This window comes from Chlamydotis macqueenii, chromosome 14 (assembly GCF_036417535.1).
Source record: "Chlamydotis macqueenii isolate bChlMac1 chromosome 14, bChlMac1.mat, whole genome shotgun sequence".
In the NCBI taxonomy this organism is placed as follows: Eukaryota; Metazoa; Chordata; class Aves; order Otidiformes; family Otididae; genus Chlamydotis; species Chlamydotis macqueenii.
In genome coordinates, this window is record NC_141569.1 from 3,189,069 (window position 1) to 3,200,537 (window position 11,469).

The 11,469-nt window shown below is 48.6% G+C and overlaps 1 long non-coding RNA gene across 1 annotated transcript; it reads right to left on the minus strand.

Annotated features, from left to right (window-relative positions):
* Positions 1–2,162: 2,162 nt before the first annotated feature.
* On the minus strand, positions 2,163–7,303 carry LOC147598955 (uncharacterized). The gene is made up of 2 exons (XR_015260141.1): positions 6,768–7,303; positions 2,163–6,605 (listed from the first exon to the last, which is right to left on the minus strand). It is a non-coding gene; the product is annotated as an uncharacterized LOC147598955 (long non-coding RNA).
* Positions 7,304–11,469: the final 4,166 nt, after the last annotated feature.

The following is an 11,469-nucleotide window of genomic DNA, read 5'->3' on the forward strand; positions in this document are numbered from 1 at the left end:
ATCTCCAGCTAAGCAGACATTCTCCATTTCTTCACCAATGACAGAGTCCATGTTCTACATAGCATTCTTGTTTCCTCAGGGAAGACTCTTCTCCACTCAAAGTCACCCTCCACATTACAGAGGCCCTGCTTCGTGCCACTTGGAGGATTGCTACTGGAATATCCAGACATTGCTCCACCACAATAACATGTCCCAGCAATAAAACCCAATCTGAGCATGACCCAGGTCTTCATACATCCTCATCTTCCTTCATAATTAGCACAAAGTATAGAGGAGTGCAAAGCCATACAGCATCTGGGAAGCTCTTCCCAGCTGCCTGAACTTAATCATGAATGTTTTGTGCCTTTTCAGCAGTCTCAGATGGAAGAGAACCACAGAGCTGCACGTTAGAGTTCTTAAAGATCCTGTGATTAAAGCTGTGACAGCTCAGACATCGGTTCACGTGGATTTTATTCTTTGAGAAACACACTAAATGCTGAAGCACAAGTGGTCTCATGATATCCACGGGATGGAAGAATTTGTACTATAGAAAACCAGAGCAGAGCTGCTGTGCAGAATCTGGCATGTATGCGCACATATCAGAGTCAAGCATGACAAGGGGACACACCATCTCTACTGAGGCTGACTGTGCAAGTGCACAAGTAGGGGAAATCAAGCGCACACAGTTTACATCACCTCTTCATCACATCCACTTACAAATCCCACCTGAGGAGGAGCAAGGAACCATTGTGGCAACTTCAACAGCAGATGAAGGTATTAGGGAAGCCCATCACCACATAAGGATAGCAGCCTGAAGTACTACCCTCTCACATCACCTTCCTCAAGGAGACCTCATTGGTCTCTACAACTACCTGAAAGGAGGTTGTAGGGAGGAAGGTGTTGGTCTCTTCTCCCAAATAACTTGTGATAGGACAAAAGGAAATGGCCTCAAGTTGTGGCAGGGGAGGTTTAGGTTGGATATTATGAAATGTTTCTTTACTGAAAGAGTGATCAGCCACCGGAACAGGCTGCCCAAGGAATTGGTGGGGTCATCATCTCTGAAACTGTTCAAAGAACATGTACATGTAGCACTCCAGGACATGGTTTAGTGGACATGGTGGTGTCAGGTTGACAGTTGGACTTAATGATCTTGGAGGTCTCTTCTATGATTCAAAACAAGCGAGGAATGGTTCAGACAACATTCAGCAGTCTGCATCTCATCTCCTCTTACCAACACATTGCATACATCAACCAGGCAGCAGCACAAATGTCTGCCTCTGGTGGCAGATCTTCAAAACTTCAAGGGACATTGTGAGCACTTCAATAACTATCTCAAGATCCATAATGCCTCCAATTCCAGACCCTTAGAGCCTGGGAAAGGATGCTGGGCAGTAACACTCCATGCCCATCTTGCTTCATGCTTTCCTCAAGGCATTCTCCATTCCCCACTCTGCAACATGTGTTCTCAAGACAAGCACATCATCTCCCATTCTTATCTTATGACATGGCCTGTGGTCTTCCCAAGGATTTCTGTTTCTCTTATGACAAGTCTTCCCACTGCTCAAGATCACCCTTCACATGAGGAGATGCCCAGGCCCTACTCAGTGCTACTGCTGCATTCACCTCCATTAACATGCTACAGTTTCCTTTCAGTCCAGCTTTCACAGACCCTTCCATCAATGAGAGCATCATGGAAAAACATACAGATGCTATCACATGTATAGTGTCCAGCAGACTCTCCATAGCTTACCCTTCATGTTTTACAATGCTTCAGCAATCTCAGATGGAAATCTTACACACCTGAGAGCAATACTATTTCCAAAGATGATCATAGAATCATTTATGTTGGAAAAGACCATTGAGACCATCAAGCCCAACCATTAACCTAACACTGCTAAGTCCATCACTAAACCATGTCCCTAAGCACCACATCCACACAACTTTTAAATACCTCCAGACATGGTGACTCCACTACTTCCTAGGCAGCCTGTTCCAATGCTTGACAACCCTTTTGGTGAAGAAATTATTTTTAATATCCAAACTAAATCTCCCCTGGTGCAACCTGAGGCCATTTCCTCTTGTCCTATCATTTGTTACTTGGGAAAAGAGAACACCACTCACCTTGCTACAACCTCCTTTCAGGTAGTTGTAGAGGTCTCCCCCCAGCCTCCTTTTCTTTAGACTAAACAACCCAAGTTCCCTTAGCTGCTCCTCATAAGTCTTGTTCTCTAGACCCTTCACCAGCTTTGTTGCTCTTCTTTGGATGCACTCCAGCACTTTAACACCTTTCTTGTAGTGAGGGGTGCAAAACTGAACACAGTATTCAAGGTGCAGCCTCACCAGTGTCAAGTATAAAGGGACGATCACTTCCCTAGTCCTGCTGGCCACACTGTTTCTGATAAAAGCCAGGATACTATTGGCCACCTTTGCCACCTGGGCACACTGCTGGCTCATATTCAGCTGGCAGTCGATCAACACTCCCAGGTCCTTTTCCCCAAGGCAGCTTTGCAGCCACTCTTCCCCAAGTCTGTAGCATTGCATGAGGTTGTTGTGATCCAAGAGAGGACCCAGCATGGGTGCCCAACACTGCCACAGTGGTCCACAAATGCCCATCGCTGTCATAAATTCTGTTTTCTCCTCACTCTGTTGTTACAGACCTTTGTATCAAAAATGGTTTTAGCTGTGTACCATACAGTAATCCTTTCTCAGGGGCTGCACATCCTCTTCTCTGTTGTTCTTCTCATCTGTGATTTTTTTTTTTTTTTTAGGTGTAATGAAAGGTCCTTCCCCACCCTTCTCCCACTTTTATCATATGTTTATTAGGTCAGAGTGGCATCACGTGGCACTCTGCACAAATTGTCTCTTATGATTCTCTGCAAATCACACTAGTTAGCCTTAGCTTTATCATATTCCATTCCATGCACTTCAGTTCTTTCTCACTTTGTTGCTGAATAGTTATCACCAGTATATTCATTGTATTGGTTTAGGAGAAGTTCATATGATTCTCCCCAGCTTCTTCAGGAAGCACTCTTCTGCCATTTTGTCTAATACATAGTGGTTTTCACTAATTACTTCGAGGCCTGAATTTTGTTCTTCAGTTAAAACAGGCAGAAAAGTCCCATTGAACATTTAAGGAGATGCTTTATTCTCTGTTGGAGTGATGTTTATTATAACTTATACTTATCTTGACTTGTAGCTCCTGCCATTAGCTCAAGCAGTCCAAAACTAATCTTTCACAGTTGTGTTCTTAGTGAAATGGTCTTGCCATGAATTGCATTGAATATATTTGTCAATTAATGGGACAAGTCCAGGATGACTGTGGTCAGGGTTCCTCTACGAGAAACCCTGAGGGTTAAGTGAAGTTTTTCCAAAAATGTATGTTCCACAGAGAATCATAGAATAGTTTGGGTTAGAATGGGCCTTTAAAGGTCATCTAGTCCAACCACCTGCAAGAAGGAGGGACATCTTCAATCAGAGGTTGCTCAGAGCCCTGTCCAGCCTGGTCTGGAATGATTGCAAGGATGGAACATCTACCACCTCTCTGGGCAACCTGTTCCAGTGTTTCACCATCCTCAGAGGAAAAAATGTGTTCCTTATGTGTAATCTAAATCTACCTCCTCCTAGTTTAAAACCATTACCCCTTGTCCCATGCCAACAGGCCGTGCTAAACAGTTTGTCCCCATCTTCCAGAACCCTTTAGGTATAGGAAGGCCACTATAAGGTCTCCCTGGAGCCTCCTCTTCTCCAGGCTGAACAGCCCCAACTCTCTCAGCCTGGCCTCATAGGAGAGGTGCTCCAGCCTTCTGATCATCTTCGTGGTCTCCTCTGAACTTGCTCCAACTGGTCCATGTTCTTCTTATGCTGGGGGCTCCAGAACTGGATGCAGTACTCCAGGTGGGGTTTCACCAGAGCAGAGCAGAAGGGGAGAATCACCTCCCTTGACCTGTTGGCCACGTTCCTCTTGATGCAGCCCAGGATGCGGTAGGTCTTCTGAGCTGCAAGGGCACATTGCCTGCTCCTGTTGAGCTTCTCATCCACCAGCACTCCCAAGTCCTTCTCCTCAGGGCTGGTCTCGATCCATTCTCCGCCCAGCCTGTATTTGTGCCTGGGATTGCCACGACCCATGAGCAGGACCTTGCCCTTGACCTTGTCGAACTTCATGAGGTTTGCATGGGCCCACCTCTCCATCAAATCCATGTCCTCCAGTTTAGAGACAAGGATGTCATGTGGAACAGTGTCAAATGCTTTGCACAAGCCCAGGTAGATGATGACAGCTGCTCTTCCCTTATCCACCCACACTGTAACACCGTCGTAAAAGGCCACCAAATTCGACAGGCACGATTTGCCCTTAGTGAAGCCATGCAGGTCTACACATTTCTTGCAACAACGTAAGTCTAGAAATGTTTTGTAACCAAGACATCAGGGTGAGGGGGTTCACACACTGGTGCCCTCAGGAAGTCTTATAAGGATTGAGGGTAGAAGGAAAGAGGAAAACTGGGAAACAGATCCCCTTCTCACAGTCCATGTTACCCATCAGCTCTCCTGACAGCACAAGTGATCACACTGCTATGAAATGCTGAGTGGAAAGGGAATGCAGAAGGAGAGTAGACTCTCAGAAATGCGCGTTGCTCCACATTCCCCTGTACTCTGAGCCAGGGAGGACAAGGGAGGACATGCAGTCAACAGGCATGATGACTCCAGTTCCTTGGAAGGAAGCAGAAGAGAGCTGGGCCATGAGCAAGATCCTTCCTTTACATAAAGGCAGGGCTGAGTTTTTCCAATATCTGTGCTCTCCATTCATGCTTACCTTGTGCCAGAAGCTTGTCGGTATTGCAGGATACTGGAATAAGTATTACCATCTCCCACTCCCCCTGTCCCCACCAAAGCCAGATGTGTCGCCCTGTGAGGATTTCTGACCACCATTTGAAGCTTCAAGGCAAAATCCACCACCTTCCCATAGAGCTTTCATCCATCCCCGTTCACATTCACCATCACCAACCCTGCACACCCGCACTTCCCGCAGTCGGACCAAGAATGAGAGCCACTTCCGGCATTATGTCTACAGCTCATGTACACAGACCACAGTTCAAAAGATTACTGAACACAATTGTGCCTACTGACCTTTTTGTATTCCTGCTGCACTGATCTCCACAGTGCCACTGGTTCATAAAGAAATCTGCCGCTGAAGGTTGTCAGGCTTTCTGTAGACAGCAATGATGTCTTGATTTCAGATCTGACCCTGATGCCACTTTTGTATGGTCTATGCTATCAGAATGTGAAGACAAACTCATTTTCCTACTGTGTCTTTGTAACTTACCTGTATTTCCTTATCCCAGCCAGTGACAAGGGTTTCTTCCCAAGGAAGGCATTCAGACAGACCACGTTTCATATCCCAGATCCTCATGGAAGTTCAGCCTTTGGAGATGAAAAGTAGTTTTCCCCCTCCGGTGCTGCTCTTGAGAGGAGCAGCCCAGGGGAAAGGGCAAAAGGAACTTCTGGTAGACAGTGCTGCTGCTGAGGACTCAGATTTACTAAGCTCATTAGCCCATCCCTATTGCATTCATAATGCCCACGCAGGTTTTGTAATTCTCTTCCATTGTTTAGGTCTACACACGGATTTTCTGCAGTCTCACACTGCCATTACTATAGACCACAGGTAAAGAGAGAGACTATCTATTCTACCAAGTACAACAGCATTTCTTAACTTTTTCAAGGTGTAGGTGACAGAACAGATCTTTTTGATAACAGAGGACTGATGAGTAAGATTCTACAAGGCATGATTTTTTGCCAAGTTAACCTGGAGACATGTTCCTGACTTCTGAGTTTCCTGGAGTTTTCTGGCGGTTTGTTTTAATTCACATAGCAAAAGGAAATAAAGGTTTGGGTAGAGATCACTGTCTTGACTCATGGATAGGAAGAGATGCCAGGATGGATCTTCTTTTAACAACTTCATCATGCTCACTCTGTGTGAGTCCAGGACAAGAGGTGTTTAAGCAGGACAGGGTTGTTGTGAGGTTTTCTTCCCTACTTATCTGCTTGCTAAGTTAATTCACTTACCTGGAATAAGCAGATCTTCTCTGGAGGAATATGTCATGCCATATTCACAGGGATGAAAATAAAACGTCTATGTCAGCAAAAAGAGCACCATTTCATATTTGAGTATCTTAGAGCCACGCTAGGGTCTAAGTTAAGTTTACTGTAAAATGTAGTAGGATGTTTTAAATCAGTAAACAGCCATTAATGAGATGACAAGCATGGATGTCAAGGACAGAGGACATGGTGTCCCTTTCCCTGTGGTCTGAACACTTCTCTGCATCATTTCTATATCCACCAAGCAGCAGTTGGAAAAAAATGGTTCCACAACGCCAGAAATCTGAGCTTAGCTCAGGATAAAGTTGTTTCTGTACGTAAAGAAACAGCTAAAGAATCCAGGTTAACCAACATGTTGGAAGAGTTGTTTCTTGCTTACTCAAATCCAATTCATGTGAAATTCTCACATTCTGATGAAATTCAGCTACAACTTGAGTAGCAGTAGGGTAGCAGGTAACACTGGCAAATCCTTAAGCATTGTAGCGTTGCACTGCTATCACAGATGTCCAGCTAAGTTGTCTTTATACCAACTGTATCTATAACAAGAAACCACGAAAGTCATATGGAAAAGCTGAGATGATCCTGCAAAAAGCACTTGAGGTGTTGTTCAGTTTAGCCACTCCCACTTTCAGTCAGTCTTGAGAGGTTATCCACATCAAGAAAGAATCTGTACAGACAAATCAGTAAAAGCTACTCACCTTTACACCCCGACAATGCACCAAGTGCTGTGTTACTCTGAGTCTCCTTCACTTCACAGGAAGGAGTGAAAACCCATCAGAGCTTACGGAGTGATCCCTGGATTCTTAGAAAAAGTAAACAGTTATAATAGCTCCGGCCAGCCAAAAGGTTCACGTCCTGTCGTTCTTTAGACAGCGGAGAGACAGACAGACATACTCTTCCAGGGATATTTTGAAAGCTCTAGTTCGACCCCCGCTGGACTCAAAGCCTGACTTCAGTTGGACTTTGAGACAAGATATGGAGGCTCAGCAAGAGGGAGAAAAGCAGCAGCTGCGGCAGAATCGCTGCCGTGACACAGGACACTTCCAGCTTTACCATCCCTGCGATGGAAAGTGCCTCACAGCAGCTCCAGATCAGCCGGCTCTGGGAGACTGTCCCCGTCGACAGGGATCCGGAAAGAAGAGCCCGTCCCCTCCTGAAGGGCAGGCGAGCCCCAAGCTCACATCGTTGCATTTGCCTTCCAGCGAAGCGGGTCCTTCACACCTCTTTAGCTCAGTTTAGCGGTTAGAGCACGGCACGAAAAAAAAAAAAAAACCACAAAAAAAAACCCCAAAAAAAACAAAACAAAAAAAACCCCGAGATCTGGTTTCAAAGCCTTCCCGAAACTGAACAGCCTCTCCCGCCACCCAAGAGTGCCCTAACCACTGAGAGAGGGACCGCTTGCACGGGGTCCCACCGGTCCTTCCGCAGGGCCGGGCCTGGAGCACCGCAGCTCCCACCGCCGCGGGGTTTCGTTTTTGCGTCTGCACATCCCCCCGCAACGTAATGCGGGCACGCTGAGAGAGAAGGGACCGGACCCCCAGCCCAACCCCTGCTCTCAGGACGCCGGCACAGCCGGGGCCCCGCTCCCCCCGCGTTTCCCGGGCGGCCGCCCCGCCGCTACAGAAAGGCTCAGCCGGTCACCCGCATGGTGACAGGACCCACCGCCGGCTCACGCAAAAGCCTTCCCGCAGGAGCCCAGCTTCCCCCTCGATGGATTCAGTGCCTGCCTGCGAGCACGGGGAGCGGCCTAGGTCCCTGCCCGGCTCCCACCGCCGCCAGGCGCGGGAAGGGAACAGCGGGGCCGGTTGGAAAGCGGATAATAATAATAATAATAATAATAATAATAATAATAATAATAATAATAATAATAATAATAATAATAATAATAATAATAATAATAATACTGCGCGGAACCAACTCAGACCTCTCCGCTGCCCGGCAGCGCAGGCACAGCCCGCCCCCTGCTTTTCCCACTTCCGCCGGAAGTGTCCGCCACCACCACCCCCGTCTCGGCGGCCGCGCCGGGACCATCACGGGTAGTTGTGGGCTGGAGCGGGGCTGGGGTTTTGCCTGTGTGTCGTTCCCCCTCGACCCCCGAGGTGGAAGCGGCGCCTTTTCCCGCTCTCCGCCGCCGAGGGAGCTGAGGCAGCGACCCCGCCGGGGCGGCGGCTGCGGCCGTTGCCCTGCCGCCTCTCCGCTGCTGTTGTCCCGAAGCTGGGTTTATTTTACCCAGTATGCAAGGCCGGTGCGCACACCGGCGGGGGTGTTTATTCATTCCGCGCAGAGAAGGGAGCTAGGTAGCGTTCCACAAAGTCCAGACCTGCCGTCGGGCACGAGAGTTACAACCTGCTTGTTTTGTTAAATGGTTGGCAAAAATCCGCCCAATTAATTGGTTAGTTATATTTAAATTAGCCTCGCTCGCTCTATACCTTAGCAGGCGTGCTTCTTACGGGGCGGGGGGGCGCAAGAAGTTTTGGTCCTGAATTGAGTCTGTGGTCGCCATCTCCCCCCGCCGGCCTTTACCTTTACCCCAGCTACTGTTGCGTCCTGCTGACTTCACGCCGTGTTGGCAGTCCATGAATCTTGTGACCTTACGGGGGAAAGATGTTTCTCTCGTTTTTAAAGTTCCTCTTCGTCCTGGTTTCGGCAGGGATGGAGTTAATTTTCCTCTCAGTAGCCGCTGCATTTTGGATTTCGTATGTGAAGAATGTTGATAAGCACGCTGATGGTATGAGTTGTTAATGAGAGCAAGGACACTGTCTGGATTCCTAAGTCTCGCTAACGTGTAGATGCAGGAAGCTGGGAGAAAGACAGACAGAATAATTGACCCAAACTGGCCAAAGAGAGTGTTCCATGCCAGAAACGTAATGCTCAGTGCATAAGCGGGGGTTGCCAGTGGCGGGGGGCATCTCTCTGGCATCCCCCTCTGTCACTCGCTGGCATCGTTCCCTCTCCCTTGCTGGCTCCCTTTCACTCCTTTGCTTGCTGCTCGGTTTCGTTTCCGTGATCGCTGCTCGGGGCGGGCTGTGTCGGTCATTGGGACATCGGGTGGTGAGAAATCGTGCGTTGTTCATTTTGTGTGTATTAATATCCTCATATTCTGTTATTATTGTAATTTTCCTTTGCTATTCTAGTAAACTGTCTTCATCTCAACCCACGAGTTTTCTTTTCTTCCCAATTTTTTTTCCGCTGGGGAGGGGGAAAGTGGGCAAGAAACTGTGGTAACGAGGGCTAAACCGCGACACTCTTCAAGGGAAATCAGCAAAGCACGCGCGTTTATACCACACATCCATTTACTATTAATTCACTCTTAATTCTGAGTTATCACTATCGCTGTAGGTTTTATCCTCAGCTGGCTTTTATTTTGGCTGGAGTTCCTCCGAGTGGGGTTTATGGGAGTGATACACATGAATTAGGAGAATGATTATCCTGTGAAACAGAACTTGGCTTGAGCAAGCCAAATTACTTTGTATAAGTAATGCAGGCCCTGCTAACGACTATACCCTTGAAAAGAAACTGAGAGACTAATAAAAAAAAAAAAAAGGAAATATCTTGCCGCAGAAGGTGCCGAAAGCTGGATGGATGGTTGTCAAAATAGCATGAAATAAGCCAGGATGTGCATGGGAAAGGGAGAATCAAGACAAGCAAAGAGCAGGATGATGTCATAAATCTGCCAGAACAAAGAAACACCAAGATAGGCTCAAGGAGTGCAGACCTGCTCTAGAAGCCCAAACAGATAAGGAGCGACCTGGAGCATGAAAACATTTATTAAACTAAGGGGATGTATATCCTTGCAGGTGCATAACGTTGATAAAAGTTGTGAACTATCAGCGAAATCCCACTAATTAGTGTCTTCAAAGCAAACTCTCCGATTATAAAATGAAAACCACACCTTTACTGCTAAAATTGCCTCCTCCACAGATAAAGACCCCCCTGCTCGCCGAGCACGGGTAATGAATTTAAGAAGTATTGTATCTTGAAACTAACGTGAGAAAAGAGCTAACCAATTGTCGTGAAGTAGGTGTGACCGAAAGCCGGACCTGTTATTCTGAGTGGTATAAATATGCGAAGCGACTGTAATCAGGTCTGCTAGAGCATCCATCTCTGCGAGAAATTAATTGATTAATTATTGAAATACATACATACCCCTGTTTTGTGTGTGAGATTGGTGTATTGCACACTGGGTAAACAACCCAGATTTGGGACAACAGGAGCCCGAGATTTCTCACGTATGAAGTGGTTTAGGGGCCCAGTCCTGGGCAATAAACCTTTTGGTTACTCATCAGGTGAGGAGAGCTCGTGTGATATGTCCCCGTCCCCAGCCATCCCGAGTTAATATAACGGACATCTGGGAGTGCACAGCACCCCACATGTCCCCGTTTTCGTGGGGGACAGCAGGCACGGAGACATGGCGGTGGGCTGAGGGGTCGCTGCCCTGCCCGCCCCTCCGGCTGCGTTGGGAAAGGCTGAGCTGGAAATCCTCGCCAGCTGCCGCGAGAAAACCCGTCGGGCACCGTTAGAGGTGGAGGATAAAACGTGGAGAATGACATTTAGGGGCGGCAATTAGCACCGACCGAGAGGAAGGACAGGCGAGACAGGTTTCCCAGTCCGGGAGTGGGGACACAAGGCGGCCCCTGGGAGCAGGGGTCTCGCTGGCCCAGGACTCTTGGATTTTTGGCAAGGATCTCGAAAGAAAGGGCGAGTTGCCCGGGAGCTGGCCGAGCCTGCCAGGACTGGTGATGCCCACGCTCAGCCTGAATCCCAGCTCTCTGTGCATCCTGTCCCGGGGCTGAGGGGACCCCCCACCCTGTTATCCCACCCTGGAAAAGCTGTGCCAGCCCGGCTGGCCGATCCCACTGCCTTTCGTTTGCGAAGTTCATTCCCCAGACCCAGTAGAGCCGCCGCTCGGGAGCAGATGGCTCTCCTCCGTCCCGAGGTTCATCCCGGACAGATTGCATACAATTTATTAATAACCCAACAGATGCTCGGGCACTTTCCAGCTCAGATTATATTTCCTGATTGCTCAAATCCCGGCTTGGGGGAGCTGTTCATTTATCTTCCACCGCTCCTCTTTGTGCCTTACCAGCACAGACCAGACGAGGATGGAAAGGGGGAAATTCGTGTATGTGTGTGTCCCCCCATACCCCGATCCTGCGTATAAGCATCTGGGAAATGAACGGGGTCTAATCCCAGCTGTGGTTTGCCCCCCCCCCCCAGCCTCCGTGTCCCGGGGGGAACTGCTGCTGCCCGCTGGCGAGGCCGCCCCGCACAGCGCGGAGGAGCCGTCGGGGCTCTCCTGTGCAGCTCTCCGCGTCAGGGCTGGGAGCCGAGGCGCCGTTAGCAGCCCCCCCTCACCCCCTCACCCCCACCGGTGCCTGACAGGGAGAGGCATGTCGTGAC